This window comes from Eleutherodactylus coqui, chromosome 1, assembly GCF_035609145.1.
Source record: "Eleutherodactylus coqui strain aEleCoq1 chromosome 1, aEleCoq1.hap1, whole genome shotgun sequence".
Classification (NCBI taxonomy): domain Eukaryota; kingdom Metazoa; phylum Chordata; class Amphibia; order Anura; family Eleutherodactylidae; genus Eleutherodactylus; species Eleutherodactylus coqui.
Window position 1 is genome coordinate 218,388,525 of NC_089837.1, and position 23,271 is coordinate 218,411,795.

A 23,271-nucleotide genomic window follows, 5' to 3' on the forward strand; every position below is an offset into this window, starting at 1 on the left:
GGACGGTCACAGGCAGCCCAAATAGATTTTTTTTCCCAAATGTTTTTGGAAAGGCCCACTGCCTATATACACTAAATATGTCTTCTGTCCCTGCCTCACCACTACTGGCCCTGGACAATGTAAAATTACTGCAGGACGCAATGCTCTGCATGGCCGATATACAAAAAAAAATAAATATATGCAACACTGCAAAAAGCAGCCTCCACACTACTGCACACGGTTAGATGTGGCCTTAAGAAGGACCGTTGGGGTTCTTGAAGCCTAAAATAACTCCTAACGCTCTCCCTATAGCAGCTCTGGCCCCAGCAGCACTGTCCCTGAACTATGTCAGAATGCATCTGTGGCGAGCTGCGGGAGGGGCCGATTTATATACTCGGGTGACACCTGATCTCGCCAGCCACTCACTGCAGAGGGGTGGTATAGGGCTTGAACGTCACAGGGGGAAGTTGTAATGCCTTCCCTGTCTTTCTATTGGCCAGAAAAGCGCGCTAACGTCTCAGAGATGAAAGTGAAAGTAACTCGAACATCGCATGGTACTCGTCACGAGTAATGAGCATCTCGATCACGCTAATACTCGAACGAGTATCAAGCTCGGACGAGTACATTCGCTCATCTCTAGTTTTCAAGGAAAAGTCTAATATATTATTTTATATAACGAATCACATATCTCATGGTGGTCTGTATAGTCTTGCATAAATGCAGCGTCCAAACGAGGCACGCCAAAGTGGGAGAGACCACAGGGATTGCAAGAGGGATGCAAGACGGGTGGCTCTGCAATCTCTCCCAACAATGGCACCAAAGGTGCCCTATTCAGTTGCTGCACAGTGGCACAAATAATAGATATATTCTTAGAATGAACAGTGGTTGGTCACATGATGCCAGCACTTCATTTGGGACTTCAAGGGTCAATGGAGAAAATCATTTGACACAAGTCCTTATAGCTTTTTATTTAGTAAACTGGAAGTGCACAGTTTTACTTAAGCTTGGGTTTTGGTAATACAATACAACAGAACAATGGCAGTCTTGTGGAAGCTTGACAGAGCAAATGATTATGCAGCAGAATAACACGTTGTAGTTGAACTTGGATGAAATACAGAATTCTCTTCAATGCTCTCTCTATTTTCTATTTAGAGGCTACACAGTAGAAATTCCCACAAGCTTATTTATCTGTTGGAGCTTACTGGAAGTTGATTTGGCAGTTATTGGAGTTGAAATTAAGATGGACCTATTTACTATCCCTAGCTTTGACTTCACCAGGTTTTATGTATCTCACTGTTTTAGTGAAATGGGTCCCAGCTCCCTATAGGTAAACTAGGGAGCTGTGGAATCTTGGCTTCCCTGCTAAAAAGCGTGTTGTAGCTGCAGACCTCCTCCTTACGATCTCCGATGACAACTTCCTCTGCAAATTCACCTATTGCTACTCCTTCTCTTCCTGTCTTGTTCCCACACTTTCTCTCTATTCCTCCCCCTCAGCATACTAGCTCACTTTGTAGTTTCCTGCTCTGAAATCTACCCATCCCCCTCTACCAATCAATGAGGGCATAACATACAGCCAATAAGCAGCCAGCTGTTGTCAAGCTTTAAGCTTGAAAAGAAGGGGGAAAAAAGGTTTCTCTGATATACGACACCCTCTATGCCTCCTGGGAGCCCATAGAAAGGTTTGGCAGGACTAATAAATGTGTGGCTATTCTGGAGGACCATCTGGGCCACTATATAAACTCAGTTGATTAAAACGTAGTGTATAATTTTCTTTGCTTTCTGAGGATTAAAAGGGTCTGAAATCTAAGACCCATGCTGTCCAGCTTTAGGGCACTCACTGCCCTCCCCACTGAAATAATCTTTTAACCCACTAATCACTATTTTCTGCCTTCAGGAAGGAAAATGTCTTAAATACTCACCTGTCCTTAGCCTCCTAGGAAACTGCTGAATAGCTCCAGCTGCCTGTATTTATGTATGACATTAGACAGGTGACCACTGCAGCCAATCAGAGGCCACAGCATCACTGTCTGAACTCCTGGCATCAGCGCTCACACTGTGGGTCGCCTATCATTCGCTGCATCGATCACCTGACTTCCGCCAGACATATATACCGCCAGCTGGAGCTGCTGAAGCTACTTAACAGTTTCATGGTAAGGCTGAAGACAGGTGAGCATAGTCTCTTTTTTTATTTTATGCCATGCCCAGCCATTACTTTTTTTTTCATAGTGGAAATACCCCTTTGACGCTATATCACATAGGTTTATGTCCTGGCAGGGTGGTACTTAATGCACCAGGAAATAAACTTACTTCATGTGGATGGCACGGGATCAGAAGCAGAGCCTGTGCCATCGTGCAGCAGTAAGAGCCGGCTGTGACTAATAGCCAGCCTCCGGCTGCACCACCAGAGATCGATTAGTAGATCGCTCTTCACCTTTAACCTAATACATGTCGCAATCCATGTAGATCACACAATGTAAAGGGTTCACAGAGGGAGCGTGCTCCCTCTTTCACGTCATCGGACCTTCGCGATGTAATCGTGGAGGGCTGATGGTTTGCTATGGCAACAGAATGCCAGATACTGGCTTCCCATTGCCTATGATTGCTATTGTAAGTGATAAAGCATTCTAGTACTGAGCCACCCTAACCTAGGCATCCCTTCAGTCTAAGTCAATTTGCAGGTTGTCGGATACTATGGTGGGTTCAATTAATGCCTGAGTTTTTAAGATGTAGTACAGAATTTAGACCTCCCATAGTTCTAGTACTTCATGTTGGAGGTAATGATTTAGGTAAGGTTAAATAGATATTCTCCATAATTAAAGCAGATTTGGGCCACATGAAAAACATCCACTGGGTGGACAAAAATATGGAAACACCATACAAAATGCATGCCGTTAGTTAAATGGGATTATAAATCATATTTCACAATAATATCAGTAAATTTTAACTATCAAAAGGGCAGCTCAGTGCTAATGATTAAAATCTAGAGATGAGCGAGCACCAAAATGCTCGGGTGCTCGTTACTTGGGACGAAATTTTCGCGATGCTCGAGGGTTCGTTTCGAGTAACGAACCCCATTGAAGTCAATTGGCGACTCGAGCATTTTTGTATATCGCCGATGCTCGCTAAGGTTTCCATTTGTGAAAATCGGGGCAATTCAAGAAAGTGATGGGAACGACACAGCAACGGATAGGGCAGGCGAGGGGCTACATGTTGGGCTGCATCTCAAGTTCCCAGGTCCCACTATTAAGCCACAATAGCGGCAAGAGTGGGCCCACCCCCCAACAACTTTTACTTCTGAAAAGCCCTCATTAGCAATGCATACCTTAGCTAAGCACCACACTACCTCCAACAAAGCACAATCACTGCCTGCAAGACACTCCGCTGCCACTCCTCCTGGGTTACATGCTGCCCAACCCCCCCCCCCCTGCACGACCCAGTGTCCACAGCGCACACCAAGTTGTCCCTGCGCAGCCTTCAGCTGCACTCATGCCACGCCACACTCATGTCTATTTATAAGTGCGTCTGCCATGAGGAGGAACCGCACACACTGCAGAGGGTTGGCACGGCTAGGCAGCGACTCTCTTTAAAAGGGGCGGGGCGATAGCCCACAATGCTGTACAGAAGCAATGAGAAATATAATCCTGTGCCACCGCCATCAGGAGCTGCACACGTGGGCATAGCAATGGGGAAACTATGTGCCACACACTATTCATTCTGTCAAGGTGTCTGCATGCCCCAGTCAGACTGCGGTTTTTTATAAATAGTCACAGGAAGGTACAACTCCGCAATGGAAATTCCGTGTGCACCCACAGCATGGGTGGCTCCCTGGAACCCACCGGCTGTACATTAATGTATCCCATTGCAGTGCCCATCACAGCTGAGGTAATGTCATGTTTAATGCAAGTGGGCTTTGGCTCACACTGCATGCCCCAGTCAGACTGGGGTTCTTTAGAAGTGGACACATGCAGTTACAACTCCGTATGGACCCACGGCATGGGTGGCTCCCTGGAACCCACCGGCGGTACATAAATATATCCCATTGCAGTGCCCAACACAACTGATGTAACGTCAGCTGTAATGCAGGTGGGCTAAAAATTAATTGGATTACACTGTAGGCGAGGGCCCCCAAAAATTGGTGTACCATCAGCACTAATGTACCTGAGAAAAATTGCCCATGCCCAACCAAGAGGGCAGGTGAAACCCATTAATCGCTTTGGTTAATGTGGCTTAATTGGTAACTAGGCCTGGAGGCAGCCCAGTTAAGATAAAAATTGGTTCAGGTGAAAGTTTCAAAGCTTTAATGAGCATTGAAACGTAAAAAGATTGTTTAGAAAAATATGACTGAGCCTTGTGGGCCTAAGAAAAATTGCCCGTTCGGCGTGATTATGTGAGGTTTCAGGAGGAGCAGGAGGAGGAATATTATACACAGATTGATGAAGCAAAAATGTCCCCGTTTTTGATGGTGATAGAGAACGATGCTTCCATCCGCGGGTGCAGCCTACGTATTGCTTAGGTATCGCTGCTGTCCGCTGGTGAAGAAGAGAAGTCTGGGGAAATCCAGGCTTTGTTCATCTTGATGAGTGTAAGCCTGTCGGCACTGTCGGTTGACAGGCGGGTACGCTTATCCGTGATGATTCCCCCAGCCGCACTAAACACCCTCTCTGACAAGACGCTAGCCGCAGGACAAGCAAGCACCTCCAGGGCATACAGCGCGAGTTCAGGCCACGTGTCCAGCTTCGACACCCAGTAGTTGTAGGGGGCAGAGGCGTCACCGAGGACGGTCGTGCGATCGGCTACGTACTCCCTCACCATCCTTTTACAGTGCTCCCGCCTACTCAGCCTTGACTGGGGAGCGGTGACACAGTCTTGCTGGGGAGCCATAAAGCTGGCAAAGGCCTTGGAGAATGTTCCCCTGCCTGCGCTGTACATGCTGCCTGATCTCTGCGCCTCCCCTGCTACCTGGCCCTTGGAACTGCGCCTTCTGCCACTAGCGCTGTCGGATGGGAAGTTTACCATCAGTTTGTCCACCAGCGCCCTGTGGTATAGCATCATTCTGGAACCCCTTTCCTCTTCGGGAATGAGAGTGGAAAGGTTCTCCTTATACCGTGGGTCGAGCAGTGTGTACACCCAGTAATCCGTAGTGGCCAGAATGCGTGTAACGCGAGGGTCACGAGAAAGACATCCTAACATGAAGTCAGCCATGTGTGCCAGGGTACCTGTACGCAACACATGGCTGTCCTCACTAGGAAGATCACTTTCAGGATCCTCCTCCTCCTCCTCCTCCTCCTCTGGCCATACACGCTGAAAGGATGACAGGCAAGCAGCATGTGTACCCTCAGCAGTGGGCCAAGCTGTCTCTTCCCCCTCCTCCTCATGCTCCTCCCCCTCCTCAACGCGCTGAGATATAGACAGGAGGGTGCTCTGACTATCCAGCGACATACTGTCTTCCCACGCCTCCGTTTCCGAGTGCAAAGTGTCTGGCTTTATGCTTTGCAGGGAACTTCTCAAGTGGCATAGCAGAGGAATGGTGACGCTAATGATTGCAGCATCCCCGCTCACCATCTGGGTAGACTCCTCAAAGTTTCCAAGGACCTGGCAGATGTCTGCCAACCAGGCCCACTCTTCTGTAAAGAATTGAGGAGGCTGACTCCCACTACGCCGCCCATGTTGGAGTTGGTATTCCACAATAGCTCTACGCTGCTCATAGAGCCTGGCCAACATGTGGAGCGTAGAGTTCCAACGTTTGGGGAAATCGCACAGCAATCGCTGCACTGGCAGATTAAACCGATGTTGCAGGTTCCGCAGGGTGGCAGCGTCCGTCTTGGAGTTGCGGAAATGTGCGCTGACCCGGCGCACCTTTCCGAGCAGGTATGACAAGTGTGGGTAGCTTTTCAGAAAGCGCTGAACCACCAAATTAAAGACATGGACCAGGCATGGCACGTGCGTGAGGCTACCGAGCTGCAGAGCCGCCACCAGGTTACGGCCGTTGTCACACACGACCATGCCCGGTTGGAGGCTCAGCGGCGCAAGCCAGCGGTCGGTCTGCTCTATCAGACCCTGCAGCAGTTCGTGGGCTGTGTGCCTCTTCTCTCCTAAGCTGAGTAGTTTCAGCATGGCCTGCTGACGCTTGCCCACTGCTGTGCTGCCACGCCGCCCGACACCGACTGCTGGCGACGTGCTGCTGCTGACACATCTTGATTGCGAGACAGAGGTTGCGTAGGAGGAGGAGGAGGGTGGTTTAGTGGAGGAAGCATACACCGCCGCAGATACCACCACCGAGCTGGGGCCCGCAATTCTGGGGGTGGGTAGGACGTGAGCGGTCCCAGGCTCTGACTCTGTCCCAGCCTCCACTAAATTCACCCAATGTGCCGTCAGGGAGATATAGTGGCCCTGCCCGCCTGTGCTTGTCCACGTGTCTGTTGTTAAGTGGACCTTGGCAGTAACCGCGTTGGTGAGGGCGCGTACAATGTTGCGGGAGACGTGGTCGTGCAGGGCTGGGATGGCACATCGGGAAAAGTAGTTGCAACTGGGAACCGAGTAGCGCGGGGCCGCCGCCGCCATCATGCTTTTGAAAGCCTCCGTTTCCACAAGCCTATACGGCAGCATCTCCAGGCTGATCAATTTGGCAATGTGCACGTTTAACGCTTGAGCGTGCAGGTGCGTGGCGGCGTACTTGCGCTTGCGCTCAAACAGTGGCGCTAGTGACGGCTGGACGCTGCGCTGAGAGACATTGCTGGATGGGGCCGAGGACAGCGGAGGTGAGGGTGTGGGTGCAGGCCAGGAGACGGTAGTGCCTGTGTCCTCAGAGGGGGGTTGGATCTCAGTGGCAGGTTGGGGCACAGGGGGAGAGGCAGTGGTGCAAACCGGAGGCGGTGAACGGCCTTCGTCCCACCTTGTGGGGTGCTTGGCCATCATATGCCTGCGCATGCTGGTGGTGGTGGCTCCCCAGCTGATCTTGGCGCGACAAAGGTTGCACACCACTGTTCGTCGGTCGTCAGGCGTCTCTGTGAAAAACTGCCACACCGTAGAGCACCTTGACCTCTGCAGGGTGGCATGGCGCAAGGGGGCGCTTTGGGAAACAGTTGGTGGATTATTCGGTCTGGCCCTGCCTCTACCCCTGGCCACCGCATTGGCTCGGCCTGTGCCCACACCCTGACTTGGGCCTCCGCGTCCTTTCCTGCGTCCACGTCCTCTAGGCCTACCCCTACCCCTCAGCATGGTGTATTACCAGTAGTGCAGAAACAGAACGCTGTAATTAAATGTGCCGCTTATTGGCCTGTGGTTGGGGCTGACTTTGCTTACAGAACGCCAGGAAATAATTTTGCGCAAGCCTGCTGTAACACATAGCTGGCTGCGTATGAATTAGGAGGACAACTACACCCAGCACAGACCCAGAACACTGAGGACAGTCACAGGCAGCCCAAATAGATTTTTTTCCCCAAATGTTTTTGCAAAGGCCCTCTGCCTATATTTAATAAATATGTCTTCTGTCCCTGCGTCACCACTACTGGCCCTGGAGTATGTAAAATAACTGCAGACTGTTGCACTGTGGACTGGAATGTGATGTAACAGCCAACACAGAGCCAGGAAATAATTTTGCGCAAGCCTGCTGTAACACTTAGCTGGCTGCGTATGAATTAGGAGGACAACTACACTCAGCACAGACCCAGAACACTGAGGACAGTCACAGGCAGCCCAAATAGATTTTTTTCCCCAAATGTTTTTGCAAAGGCCCACTGCCTATATTCAATAAATATGTCTTCTGTCCCTGCGTCACCACTACTGGCCCTGGAGTATGTAAAATAACTGCAGACTGTTGCATTGTGGACTGGAATGTGATGTAACAGCCAACACAGAGCCAGGAAATAATTTTGCGCAAGCCTGCTGTAACACTTAGCTGGCTGCGTATGAATTAGGAGGACAACTACACCCAGCACAGACCCAGAACACTGAGGACAGTCACAGGCAGCCCAAATAGATTTTTTTCCCCAAATGTTTTTGCAAAGGCCCACTGCCTATATTCAATAAATATATGTCTTCTGTCCCTGCCTCACAATATATGTCTTCTGTCCCTGCCTCACCACCACTACTGGCCCTGGAGTATGTATAATTACTGCAGGGCACAATGCTCTGCACGGCCGATATAAAAAAAAAAAAAAAAAAAAAAACACTGCAAAAAGCAGCCTCCACACTACTGCACACGGTTAGATGTGGCCCTAAGAAGGACCGTTGGGGTTCTTGAAGCCTAAAATACTCCTAACACTCTCCCTATAGCAGCTCCGGAACCAACAGCACTTTCCCTCCTCTATGTCAGAACAAATCTGTGGTGAACCGCGGGAGGGGCGATTTTTATACTCGGGTGACACCTGATCTCGCCAACCACTCACTGCAGGGGGGTGGTATAGGGCTTGAACGTCGCAGGGGGAAGTTCTAATGCCTTCCCTGTCTTTCTATTGGCCAGAAAAGCACGCTAACGTCTCAGAGATGAAAGTGAAAGTAACTCGAACATCGCGTGGTACTCGTCACGAGTAACGAGCATCTCGAACACGCTAATACTCGAACGAGTATCAAGCTCGGACGAGTACGTTCGCTCATCTCTATTAAAATCCCATGTGCATCCCTCCTAATGGTCCGGGATCCATACATGTGTACTAAAGCAGAGTTAGTAGGCAGTGCTGTAGTTGTTGCATGACTCAATGATTTGTTCAGCAGCGCCAATATGTGGTAAGCAATATGTTGTCAGCCAAAAAATCCTGCGCTCCTGGATTTGTACAACAGAAACCAGATGTGTTTTTCAAGAGATAAAGTAAAAGAGCAGCACTTACTCAGAAGGAGGGGAGTATGACCAGCAAGGGCCCCCTCCTGGAAGCGTCAACTCCTATATCATAAATTGGTATTCACATCCAGAACATTTTAAGCACGGATGTACACAGATCCTTTATTAGGTGTTGCATTGCATTTCTGCTACCAGAAGTGACGTCAGACACCAGGGAACGGGCGCCAGAAGCAGGGGAGCTAGCCAGGAGCAAGGGACACCAGAGCGGCGCAGGAGCTGGCGCCGACACCGCCAGAAGTCTGAGGGAGCAGCCTGTTCAGCGACCTGAAGCGGAGGAATAGGTCCCGAAGCGGCAGGAGGACAGAGAGCGCGTCCGCCGAGAGAGGTCCTGCCGGTGAGACAGAGGAGTTGCCGACAGAGCCAATAAGTATACTCAGCGTGTCTTAGTGTGTGTGTGCCTGTGGGTCTAGGTGTGTGTCTGTGACTAAGGGAGGGGGTATTAGAGTAGGAGTGTGTAAGTGTCTGTGTGCAAGGTGTAAGTGCAGCAGGATTAGGGGATTGAGAGAGAGTGCAAGCGTTAGTTCAAAAAACTAAAAAAAAAAGTGTGAGCGGTTGCGCAAGGGCGGCGAAGTGTGAGCGGTTGTGAAAGGGCGGCGAAGTGTGAGCGGTAGCGCAAGGGCAGCGAGGTGTGAGCAGTTGCGCAACGGCGGCGAGGTGATTGTGCATGGGTGGAGCGCGTTTGGAGTGTGAGCAAGTCTATCTTCACTTCACTACTTCCACAAGTACATTGTAGATCCCTATTAGGATGAGCTCCATGCCTGACAAAGTCATCCAGTGTGCTACTTGTGCAATGTATGCGGTCCTCAATCAGCCGATCGAGAGTGCATACTGTTGCGCAAGATGTGTGTACGTCGCACACTTAGAAGCCCAAATCCTGGATCTAAATGAGCGACTTGCAACACTGCGATCCATTGTCAACATGGAAAGGAGTTTGCTGCTCGCTGAGCAGATGTTCGCTGGGGTAGAGGTGGAGGTGGATGGTAGTATGGAAGAGCAGAGGGAGCAGGCAGCTAGCTGGGGGAGGGGTAGAGGGAAGAGAACCATGGAGGCTAGTCCTGAACTGGCACAACCCAACATGTTTGCAAAGTTAGCAGATGAGAGGGATGCCATTACAGAGCCAGCACCGCTGCAGCACAACATGCCCTCTGAACGCCAGGGAGATGACTGCCCCAGTGAGATGGGGACGGGGAGCACAGGACAGGCTAGACAGGTCCTAGTGGTGGGGGACTCAATTATAATTGGCACCAATGTGCAAATAAGAGGTCAATGGAGGGCCCTCAAAAATGATTTCAAGGACTTAGGGGCCAAGCTTAGGGCGATGACCTCCAGGGTAGTTTCCTCGGAAATACTACCTGTACCTAAAGCCACACTAGAAAGGCAACGGGAGATTAGAGAGGTAAACAAGTGGCTCCAGAGTTGGTGTAAGAAGGAGGGATTTGGGTTCCTGGAGAACTGGGCTGACTTTGCTGTCGGTTACATGCTCTACCGTAGGGACCATAAGCAGCCAAATGAATTTAAAGAACAAAAACAACCATATAAATTGTATGACCACGTATGCAAGAAGTCTGATCAGTAAAGTGGGTGAGCTTGAAGCGAGAATGACTGACGAAAACTACGATATAGTCGGAATAACGGAAACATAGCTTGATGATAAGTGCGATTGGGCGGTGAATTTACAGGGATCACATTTACAGTGCTCAGGAAAGATGTTACAGTGCTTAAGGGGGTTCAAAGAAGGGCAACTAAACTAATACATGGTATGAAGGAACTAGAATACCCAGAGAGGCTATCCAAATTAGGATTATTTACCCTGGAAAAAAGACAGCTAAGGGGTGATCAAATAACTATGTATAAATACATGAGGGGACAATACAAGGATCTCTTCCATGATCTGTTTATACCCAGGACTATGATGGTAACAAGAGGGCATACGCTATGTCTAAAAGAAAGCAGGTTTCATCGCCAACACAGAAAAGGGTTCTTAATTGTAAGAGCAGGATATTACAGGATATAAATTTTAGGTGACCAGTGGGTTGTTGATCCGGGTATACAGACAGGTAGGTACTATTAGAGGTTGATCCAGGGATTAGTCTGACTGCCATTATGGAGTCGGGAAGGAATTTTTTCCCCAAAAGGACTAATTGGCTTCTGTCTCTTGTTTTTTTTTTTTGGCCTTCCTCTGGATCAACAAGGAGGATAAACAGGCTGAACTAGATGGACATTGTCTTCATTTGGCCTTACATACTATGTTACTATGTTTATTCCAATAAATGACAGTAGATAGTACAGATGACAAGTGGCAACATGTTTCTGTGCTCTACGGCTTCTTCCTCAACCCAATGAAGCTGTTGAGAGGATGAGAAGGGTCTTCAATCTTCTGGTGGCTCGGTTTGTGCAGTCTTCAGGTGGTTTTGCCCTCTAGCATAGAAGATTGAACGGGTATAATAGTGACCTTCTGCTCCCGAGTGGAATCCTAGCATTATATAATCATAAAATTGTAGATGATCCCTCCAGGGTCCTCTGGTCCAACCCCCTGCTCAATGCTTGGATTCACTAAATCATCTCAGAGAATGTCTGTCCAGCCTCTGCTTGAAGACTTCCATTGAAGGAAAACTTACCACCTCCTGTGGCAACCTGCTCCACTCATCGATCACCCTCACTGTCAGAAAGTTTTTTCTAACATCTAATCTGTGTCTTCTGCCTTTCAGTTTCATTCCATTGCTTCTAGTCTTTCCTTGTGCAAATGAGAATAGGACTGATCCCTCTGCACTGTGACAGCTCTTCAGATATTTGTAGACAGCTATTAAGTCTCCTCTCAGCCTTCTTTTTTGCAATCTAAACACTCCCAGATCCTTTAACTGTTTCTTATAGGACATGGTTTGTAGACTGCTTACCATCTTGGTAACTCTTCTCTGAACTTGCGACAGTTTGTTGATGTCCTTTATAAATTTGGGTACCCAGAACTGGATGCAGTATTGCAGATAAGGTCTAACCAAGGAAGAGCAAAGGTGGATAATTACCTCACATGACCTAGACTTTATGCTTCTCTTGATACATCCCAGAATTGTGTTTGTCTTTTTTGCTGCTGCATCACACTGTTGACTCATGTTCAGTCTGTGATCTATTAGTATACCCAAGTCTTTTTCACATGTGCTGCTGCTTAGTCCAATTCCTCCCAGTGTGTATGTGCTTTTTAAATTTTTCTTGCTGAGATGTGGTACTTTTCATTTCTCTGTGATACATACCATTCCGTTAGATGCTGCCCACTGTTCAAGCTTCTCTAGATCTTTTTGAATACTCTGTCTCTCTTCTTTAGTGTTAGATATCACTCCAAACTTTGTGTCAACTGAAAATTTTTCCCTCAATTCCCTCATCTAGATTATTTATAAAAATGTTCAACAACACTGGGAAAGAGCCTTGTGCTACCACACTTGAGACATTCTTCCAGTTGGATGTATAGCCATTTACAACCACTTTTTGAGTATGATCACTAAGCCACTTGTGAACCCACCTTACAGTTGCCTTGTCAATCCCATATTTGGTCATTTTTTCAATAAGGATGGTATGAGATACTTTGTCACATGCTTTACTAAAGTCAAGATATACTGTATCTACTGCATTTCCCTGATCAACGCAGTCAGTGATTCTGTCATAGAAGAAAATTAGATTCATCTGGCATTACTTTTTTTGTTACAAACCCATGTTGTCTCTCGTGAATTACTCCATTCTCATGTAAGTACTTGCATGCATGCTGTTTAATAATTTGTTCAAAGATCTTTACTGGTATACGTCAGGCTCACAGGCCTGTAGTTTCCTGGGTCCACCTTCTTCCCTTTTTTGCAGATAGGTACAACATTTTCTCTTCTTTAATCTTTTGAAACTACTCCTGTTCTCCAGGAACTTTCAAAGATTATGGCGGTGAGTGGTTCAATAATTACTTATCTCCTCGGTACCCTAGGATGTAATTCATCTGGTCCTGGAGACTTAACCCTTCACAGACTATACTTTTTAAAAATCTCTTTTTTTAAAAAGAGATTTTTATTGGATAATTATTGGACCTGGAGACTTAAACTAATTTAAGTTAGCTAAGTGTTCCCTTACCATCTCTCTGCTTATAGATAGCCTGCAGTCTTTTATTCTGTCAGTAGCACAGGGAAGATCAGTTGAGGTTGCATTCACTTTCTGAGAGAAAAAGATATGAAATAGGAAATTAAAAGTTCTGCCTTCTCAACATCCTTTTTAATTAATTCAACGTTTTTATCCTGTAAACATCCCACAGCATCTTTGACTTTTCTTTTACTTTTGATATAACCCCCAAATCCTTTTCTATTGCTTTTGGTTTCTCTTGCAAGCCTCAATTTATTATCAGCTTTAGCTATTCTGACACGTGCCCTACAGTTTCTGCAAACCACATTATATTCTTCTTTAGATATCCCCCTTTTTGCCATTAGATAAAAATATTTTGCTTCCTTTATAGTATGTATTTAAATTCTGTGCTTATCCATTCTGGTTTCTTTAACTCCTTAGTGACCAAGCCTGTTTGTGCCTTAAAAACCTGGACAAATTTTGGAAATCTGACATGTGTCACTTTTACACACAATAAGGGTGGCTTCACACGAGCATGTTTTTGTGCGGGCATATGCACCCACAAAAACACGCTTCTATTAGAACCAATGCATTCCCTATGGTGTGTGCACATATCCGTGCTTTACAGGCGTGTGCCTGCAAAGATAGGACATGCGTGCACTACAGGGAATGCACTCATTGTCTTCAATGGAGCCATGACTGTTGCCTGCGGCTCCATTGAAGAAAATGGTCTGTCGGCACCCCTGAATTGTTTTTCAGGGAAGAGCTTTAAATATAAGCTCTTCCCTGAAAAACAAGAATTTTAGTGTAAAAAAAAAAACTTACCTGTTTGCCGCTGCCTCTGTCCCCGCGGGGATGAAGAACATATCTGCCACATGTGACAGATGTTTCCTTCATCACCGTGAGAAAAAATAATTCCCTGCTGCACCTGCCACATCTGTGACAGATGCAGCAAAGGAATTCTTCATTTCTGCGGGGAATAAAGAACTCCCTTCCACAGCTGTCACAGATGACAGCTGTGGTAGGGGATCCAGCTGCCACCATCATTTAAGTGTTTTTCAGGGAAGGGCTTTAAATATAAGCCATTCTGTGAAAAACAAGGAAAAGTGGTATTAAAAATTAAAACAAATCATACTCACCTTTCTTCAGCTGCCGGGGCTCGTCCGCATCCTCTCTGCGCTGTCCCCAGCTTTGTAATGTAGTTCTTTCAGAAGGTGGGGATTTAAAATCCCGCTCAGCCAATCACAGACAGCTGCTGTAAGAACTGCATTACAGAGTTGGGGACAGCGCAGAGAGGATGCGTCTGAGCCCCGGCAGCTGAAGTATGATTTTTTTATTTTCAACATCACTTTTCCTTGTTTTTCGGGGAAGGGCTTATATTTAAAACCGTTCCCTGAAAAACAATTACCGGGTGCCGGCAGCAGGATACTCTACCACAGCTGTCATCTGTGACAGCTGTGGTAGGGAATTCTTTATTCCCCGCAGGGATGGAGAATTCCTTTGCTGCATCTGTCAAGGGAATTCTTTTTCCTCGCGGGGATGAAGAAAACATCTGCCGCATGCAGAAGATGTGTTCTTCATCCCCACGGGGATATGGCAGCAGCGGACAGGTAAGTATTTTTTCTTTAACACTAAAATTCTTGTTTTTCAGGGAAGGGCTTATATGTAACAACAAAAAACAATTCAGGGGTGTTGGCAGACCATTGCCCTCAATGGAGCCACCGGCATCAGCTGTGGCTCCATTGAAGGCAATGTACTGACACGCTTCATACATGCGTGTTTTTGCACGTACAGCTCGTGTGAAGCCACCCTAACTCTGTAAAGGTTTTGCATATCCAAGTAATTCTGTCAATGTTTTTTGCCACATATTTTACTTCATCTAGGTAGTAAAAACGGACCAATAGAATTTGTGTATATTTATTAAATTCATCAAAATCGGAAATTGTCATTCTTTTACATTTTCAACTGCAATATGTCAAATATGTGCCAGCATATTGTACTAATTTTTGATGACATATATATTTCCATTTGTTGACTTTATTCTGGAAGCACATTTGAAGAACTTTAGTGTTTTTAAAAAGAATTTATGAAATGTACAAACTTAGAATTAGTAATTAAAATTTTGAGGAATATTTTGTTTTCCTACACCAAGCCAAAGGTTCATAGGTGTCAAAATGACAAACGCCCACTTACACCCTCATTTTAAAAAAATACACCCCTTAATGTATTCACTGTGGGGTGTCATAAGTATTTTGACCCTACAGTTTATTTCAGAGGTTAATGCAATTTAAAGGAGATTTTAAAAAATCATATTTTTACAAATATGTCATTTTAAAGACAGTTTTTTATCCTATAATACACATGAAAATGAGGATTTGCAGACCAAAATGGATACCCCTGTTTGTCCTGTGTTTAGAAACATACTCATTATGGCCCTTGTCTTATGTCTGTATGCACAATGGAGCCCAAAATCATAGGAGCAGATGGTGATTTTCAAAATAAATTTTGCTTAAGGCCTTAGTCACACGGGCGTATATACGCGCGTAAAAAAACCGCGTGACCATGTCCATTGCCACCAATATGTTCTATCTTCTGTAGGTGCGTTTTTACGCGCGTATATACGCACGTAAAAACGCCCGCGGGTTTTTATGCGCGTATATACGCGCGTATTTACGCCTGTGTGACTAAGGCCTAAGGCCTCATGTCCACGGGGAAAATCGGGCCCGCTACGGATTCTACATGTAGAATCTGCAGCGGGTCCCTCCTGCCCCGCGGACATGAGCGCTGAAAATACAAATAAATGAGAATAAACTTACCTCCGATCCGCTCCTTTTCTTCTCTTCGCGGCGGCGTCATCTTCTCTCATCGCGGCCGGATCTTCATTCTTCGGCTCGGCGGATGTGCACGATGACGTCGGTGACGTGCCCCGCGCATGCGCCGGGCCGAAGCAAAATGATCCGGCCGCGGCTGAGAGAGGATGGCGCGGCGCCGAAGAGAAGAACCGGAGCGGGTAAGTAAAATGTGATTTTTGTGTCCCGCGGATCCGGACGGCTTCCATAGGCTTCAATAGAAGCCCGCGGGAGCCGTCCCCGCGGGAGACCCGCATGAAAATGGAGCATGGTCCGGATTTTTTCATGCTCATTTTTTTTAAAATTACTTTTATTGACGATCCGCGGGTATTTATCTACCCGCGGGTGGTCAATGCATCCCTATGGGGTGCGGATCCGCGCGCGGGAGAAGAGTTAAAATCTGCTGCGGATTTTAATTCTTCTTTTCCCCGTGGACATGAGCCCTAAAGGTTTTCAGGCCTCATTGCACACTTGAGTTGCCAAAATTATAGAGAACCCCGACCAATAACCCCATTTTAAAACTAGACCCCTAACAAATACAAGGGTGTACTCAGTATTTTGACCCCTCATTTTTTTAAATGAATCTAAGCAAAGCCAAAGGAAAAAAATTACAATTTTCATTTTTTTGGCAACTGCATCATTTAAAAACCATTTTTTTGTACAGCACGGATATGAATAAAGACTTGCACCCCAAAATGGACACCTCTGTTTGTCCTGTGTTCGGAAACAAATCTAATGTAGCCCAAATCTGCTCACTGGACAAACAGGTAGGCCTGTCAATTAAGGAAACATCCTTTGGCTTTCAGGGCATAAGTGATTTAATTCCATGCCCCATTGAACACTAGTGCCGAAAAATAAAATGGCCTCCTAAAAAGAATTCCCTTCTATTCCTTCTTTCTGGCATTCCGTAAATCTTAGTAAAAAATAATAATGTAAAACTGTATGATATGGGCATAAGTGATTTAATTCCATGCCCCATTGAACACTAGTGCAGAAAAATAAAATGGCCTCCTAAAAAAAATTCCCTTCTATTCCTTCTTTCTGGCATTCCGTAAATCCTAGTAAAAAATAATAATGTAAAACTGTATGATATGTCTCAAAACAGGGATAATTACAGAGAGCGGGTTGGGATGGGCACATGGCACAATAATACTGGGTATCCCTCCTCCTCCCATGCAAACCCAACACTTTTTGGGGGGGTATTTCTTGACCTCAGTGGCAGAGATGGAGTGTAAAAAGTGGTGCTCAGTGAGCCTTTGCACCTCCTCAGACTCGTAAGCTTGCTGCAGTATCTGCGTACTCGTCCAAGCAGATGTGGGGGCCGTCAGGGGAGAGCCGGGGGAAGCGGCGGGGAGAGTGAGAGAGATCTCTCTCTCTCTCTTTTCCACCCGCTCTCCCCCACTGCCCCCCCCCCGGTCTGCTCAGATGAGTATGCAGATACTTGAGAAGAGCGATGCTAGCTCGAGTATCTGCCATTAAGAGCGTGCTCGCTCATCTCTAGAAACTAACCTTTTAAACTAATGGATAACAGCTATCACATAACCAAGAACTGCTCACCGGTCACTGCTCCAGACTTTTGGCTACATTTGGTAGTTGGAAGCAAGGAGATTTTAAATTTCTCGGGCCTACCCCCGTCTTTTGCACATGTGCCTGCCATTTTGCAGACTAGTATTTAGCCATCTGACGTGGAAAGAGTTCATCCATATCCTTTGCTTGTCCAGGCAGCCTACAGTAAATTCCTTCATTGGTGTCATTTCTGTTCTCTCTTTGTATTCTACCCAAACAGTTTCTATAGAACTACCATACTCTGAAGCTTGAATCTCTGTGGAGATGTATGTTTTGCTAACTTTTTTATTAAGACTATTTCTTATAAATAAGTTGCATCCTTCAAGCCTTGTATTCCAATCATGTGTATCATTCCACCAAGTTTCCATAATGCCTATAACATCATATTTCTCTTTCTGTGTTAGAAGCTTTAATTATCCTAGTTTGTTTCCCATGCTCTGTGCATTTGTGTAGAAACATATTAGTTTGTGATCGGTGTCTCTTGCTCCTCTACTTTCCTTCTGAATTTTTTGTCTTTCTTTCCACTTCTAATAGCGAGGTTCTCAATTGTATTCATTGGCTGTATATTTTTGCCTGGCGTTTCACTTTTCTTCTTATATTGTTCTAGTTGAAAGCTTTCCTGATAAGTGTAGCGAGGTGCCTGCCAAAAACATGCTTTCCTGTCTCTGTAGAGTGCAACCAGTCTCTACCAAGGGTTCCATCATACAGGTAATTCACTCCATGGTCTAGAAATGCAAATCTTTGCTGACGGCACAATCAAGGTAGCCAGTTGTTTACCTATAGAATCCTGTTCCATTACCTTATTCCATTCCCATCCACTGGGAGGATAGATGAGAAGACTACCTGTGCTCCTAGTTCTTTCACTTTCTTGCCAAGGTCTTCATGGTCTCTGCAGAGAGATGCATGGTCCTTTTTTTGCAGTATCATTTGTCCCTACATGTATTAGTAAGAATGGGTAATGGTCTGTAAAATTGAAGAGTCTTGTTAGCCTTTCAGACACATCTTTGATTTGTACACCTGGAAAACAGCACACCTCACATGAGGTTATGTCAGCTCTGCAGCCAGCGGCCTGCGTTCCTTTCAATAGGGAATCCCCCACAACCACCACTCTTTTTTTCTTCTTCACAACATTTCTTTTTTTCCCATCCAACAGGTTTCTGATTGCTTACTAGACTGTTCTTTGTGGGCAAAGTCATTTCTTGATGTAACTCTACGCCACTGGTGTAACTATAGGGGATGCAGCTGCACTCGGGCCAAGGAGCCTTAGGGGGCCTATAAGGCCTCTCTTCTTCATATATGGAGCCCAGTACTATGAATACAGCATTATAGTTGGGGGCCATGTTACAGGTTCTGCACTGGGGCCCAGAAGCTTCAAATTACGCCCCTGCTCTACGCTGTTCTCCTGCGGGAGAGCCTGGCATCGGTTCCTGAGCAGTATGGTTGCTGACTGACTCCCAATCCTCCTACTTCTTTAGATCACCTGCTTTTATGCCTCCGCTTCTGCAGGCAAATTGATAATGTCTTTTCCTTCAACATTCCGAAGACTTTCTTCTGCTCTGTTAAGTAAATCCTCATCTTATTTATTGAGTTCCAAGGTAGGTATTCTCTCCTGAAAACTCTGCACATTTTCCTTCAATAGAGACACAATCTTGCATTTCTGGCAGGTGAAGTTTGGCTTTTCCTCTGGTAGGTCTGTAAACATATAGCATACATTGCAAGTCACCATATGGCTCCCCTTCCATGTTGCACATAGTCAGGTAACGTCCACTTCCAAACTTCTAAAAGTCAAGAATTCTCATAATGATATTTAACATATAAGATTCTAGTAAGCGTAAACCCAGTGATCATCCCACTCACGGCGACTCTTTACTCCTCCCAGGAAGCAACGTGAATAAGCAATCTGCTAGCTAAGGAGCCAGGTCGAAATTGTGACCCCAGCGATCCCTAGTGGTACACCAGTGGTACCATGTGATCTGTGTGAATAGTTGTACACCAGTGTGGTTAGAAATGTCCATCTATCTACTACCATAATAGGGTTAATGTATCAGTTTTTCCCGTTATTTATCCTGCTTTACTGCTTACACTATATGCATTTTATAAGCCCCGTTTTTTGTAGCAGTTTGATTTTATAGTAATATTGTGGCCTGCAATGAAACTGAAGATATTTTTTTTTAAAGAGTGTTACAAGTTGAGGCTGTGACTTTCATTGAGAACTGTAAGGCTGGGTTTGCCGGATTTGCCACGGAAATTTTGTCCATAATTTCACCGCGGCAAAACCACCTGCGACTGCTAATCCCAGGATTAGCCAGCCATGTGGACGAGATTTCTCAGAAATCTCGTCCACATGGCACAGCGAATCCGTCATGGCTGGCAGAAGCCGGCGATGCGGCACAGATTTGCCATACGAAGCATATCCATTTTTTTTTATTCCGCTGCGGCCGGGCTCTCCTCTATGGGAGCGCTGGCCACAGTGGAAGAGCGGGTGGTCAGGCCACTTCAAAACCTGCAGCTAAGTGCCGTGGGTTTTGAAGTAGCACTTTTCCCGTCGGTTTTTCGCTGCGGCCAAACCGTGAGATTTCCACTGGGAATACGGTGCGTGAGAACACAGCTTATCAGTTCCTAGAGAGTCTAGAGAGTTCAAAACAGTGACACAGTATTCTATGACTGTGAAACATTCAAGTATTTGTACTGATTTCGGCAAAGTGACTGTAAGGGCTTCTTCAGACAACCGTATTTACTCATGTTTTTGCATGTGTTAAACATATGTGCGCAATATACGGAGAATAAAATCCAGTGATGTCAATGGGTTAGTTCTCATGAGCATGACCTGCTCTATTTTGCTGCGTATTTGTGCACCAATGGCCCCTAGAAGTGTATGTGAGGTGTGCAATAACACACTAAATATGCGTGCAAATGCTTAATAGGCTGCACAATTCCACAGGGAAAAGAACACATCTGCACCTCTTTATTGGCTTTTTAAATCACAGAAGGGGTGTGTTGTACGAGCATGGGAACTGGCCCTGCATGCGTAAAAAGTATAGTAATATGTGCCAGTACATGCACAAGTCTACTTCTACCAAATCTCGTTCATTGCGCAAATACGTTGTGCTTAGGCAAGTGTATTTATGCCTATGCTTGTCTGAAGCAGGTACCAAGTAAAATCTTTGTTCATTTTTTCGGATACATGCAGCATCCCTTATTTGCACCTGTATGTGGGGGGTCTCCCACAGTGGCATTAAAAGCAGGGTCTGGTATACATCCAATGGTCTGCTCATTGCCAAAGGGAACAGGAAGGTCTATTGCTGCCCACCTTTGCCAGTTTTCACCTGCTAATCTTTTCAAATTCTGAAGTACTGTAGTCCTTTTGGCTCTTCTGGCTGAATGAAGTCTGTTGTATGCTTCTCTTGCCCATATTCAATCTCTCCCCTTCCCTTCTTTAAAACCAAACTTTTCCCACCGCACTTGCTTGTCTCCTCTGGTCCTAGCATCTATTTATTCCCCAGCTGTGCTAGTCTTAAAAGGTCCGCATGCCTACAGATGAGAAATAGGGAGGAAAATATACATAGATTCCAACATATGCCAATGTTTGTGTCAGGACAGTGTCCGGGATATGGGGGTCCCTGAGATATCCCGAAACCCCTGTCCCTGCCTACTTGCCCCCCTGGGCTAACCCCCAGGGCGACAACTGGGCGGCGGTCCCTACCCTGACTAGGGAAGCGGGACACGGGAAGACAAACAGACACTGAAGACAAACAAACGGTAGAGTGGTCAGACAATCCGGGTCGGCAACAGGAGGGTACGCAGTACAGAGGGGAAGGCAAAAACGTAGTCAAAGTCCAAAAGCAGAGGTCAGGAAAGCTGGGGTCACAAAGAGCAGTCAGAATAAACGCGGGTGCAGCTGGAGAACCAAACTAACACTGGCAAGGGCAGGAAGGAAAACACACACTGTTAAATGCTGTCAGAGCTCCCGCCCCAGCAGCTGATTGGGGTGGGGAGCCTGACAGCAGCAGGGCCCATCAAGGAGGTGCTGGGGACACGCCCCCAGCCTTGCTGCACAGACAGTTACCAAGGAAGCCTGCTTGGTAGTCAAGTAGATAGAGAAGCACCTGCTGTCTTCCTAGCAACCCGGCGGCGACCAGTTTTACAGCGGCCCGGGGAGATAACTAGAACCGGGGCTCCCCTATGCCGCACTCCTGTAACCCGGGTGGCAGGACCGGTGGTGTGGGCACGGCGGCCGCGAGAATTGCTGGTTCTGACAGTTTGGCTGTAAATTCACTGCCTTAATAGCTTTGGGTCTCACCTCTGAGACCATTGCCAATTAAGAGAGCCATGACCCAGATGTGCTACTTCCAGTTTAGCCTGTATTAATTGAATTAACACATAAAGGTATATTATAAATCTTTTGTTTCATGTATAAAAACTGGTGTAGACAAAAGGCTGAGTAGTTGCCTATAGCAGTCAATTAGACTACAGATTCAGTTTTTGTACGTCAGTCTTGGAAATTAAAGTGATTTTCACTAGTTGCTCCATGTTTTCCACCATTGTGTTTTATTTTTATAGCACTGTAGAAGGAAAACACTTATTGGATACTTTTTAATTGCTTGCCCTCAGCTGGTTATATTAAGGAGTTTCCAATATCTGATAGCTATTGGCTTTGTGACGTTATAATCCTGTGAAACCTGAATTAACATTAGGCAATAATGAATGAAGTTTAGTTTTTTTCATAAAATGGCCAGCAGATGGCAATATGTAGTTTTATAAAATTTCCAGCATCACCCGACACTCACATGTCATTATGAACATTCACTATATTTTCTGTGAGTAGAAATGAAATAGTCCTATCCTCTATAGGTGAAATGTACAGTATTTCTCTGTATTTAAAATAAATTCCCTTTCTAATCCCATATACTGTACCTTTAAAAGTCATAAATCTACCCTCTATTTTACTTATTGTTACTAATAGCTACAATTAGTAAATATGTTATTTTAATCCTAAATTTAGGTTATATGGTTTAGTTATATAAACATGACAACATCATATTTTAATGATAATAATTCAATAATAGTGCAAGTGAATTGGATTACATGTACTTATTTAGAAGGTCGTTTAGGAAGTTTTGTTGCATCATGGCCTTTTCTGTTAAGTATTGCTCTCTGTTTAATCAGATAATCATGCAAACTTTCCTAATAATAACTACATCAGTACATCCTGAGTTGAGTTATATTGCTGGTTCATTGCAATTTTGCACACAGCGTGGCAACCATAAACAGAGGACATTAGGAAATGCATAAATTATCCAGTACTAATTGCATTATTGAAGAAATAACTGAAGAACTAATAAATGCAACACTTCTTATAAAAAGGGTTTTGAACACAAGTATGGACACAGAATTAGTATCCAATTACTTGGTGAATTACCAGTGTCAAATAATTATAAAATTTGAACTTTTTGATTGATCGTTTTCACTCACTTTACTTCCATATGTGTAAACTATTTTTTGTAATCATCAATGGATTAATTAAAAAATGATAGATCTATCTCCAGACATAAATGTTATACTTGCACATGGCACTGCTAATCAGTATTTAATTTATGCCAGTTGGTACAATATTGTGCCCAATATTGGTACTACTATATTGTAGTTAACATTGGCACAAATGTACAGTTATTCTGGGATTAGGATTGTACATATATAAAAAAGATGTCCCACGTATCACATATAGAAATACCTTTATTCAAGAAATGAAGTGACATAAAGATGCTATACAACAACTGCATTTTGGCGTGCTCTATATGGAGTGTCAATACAATCAATGACAGTCCACGACAATTTATCACTCTATTCTTAAAGGGCTTTTTAGGATGTTGAATTTACATGAAATCCAGATCCCCTGCCATAAAATCACAAATAGGCTTATACTCGCCTCTCCCTGATCCCGCTGATCTTACAGTA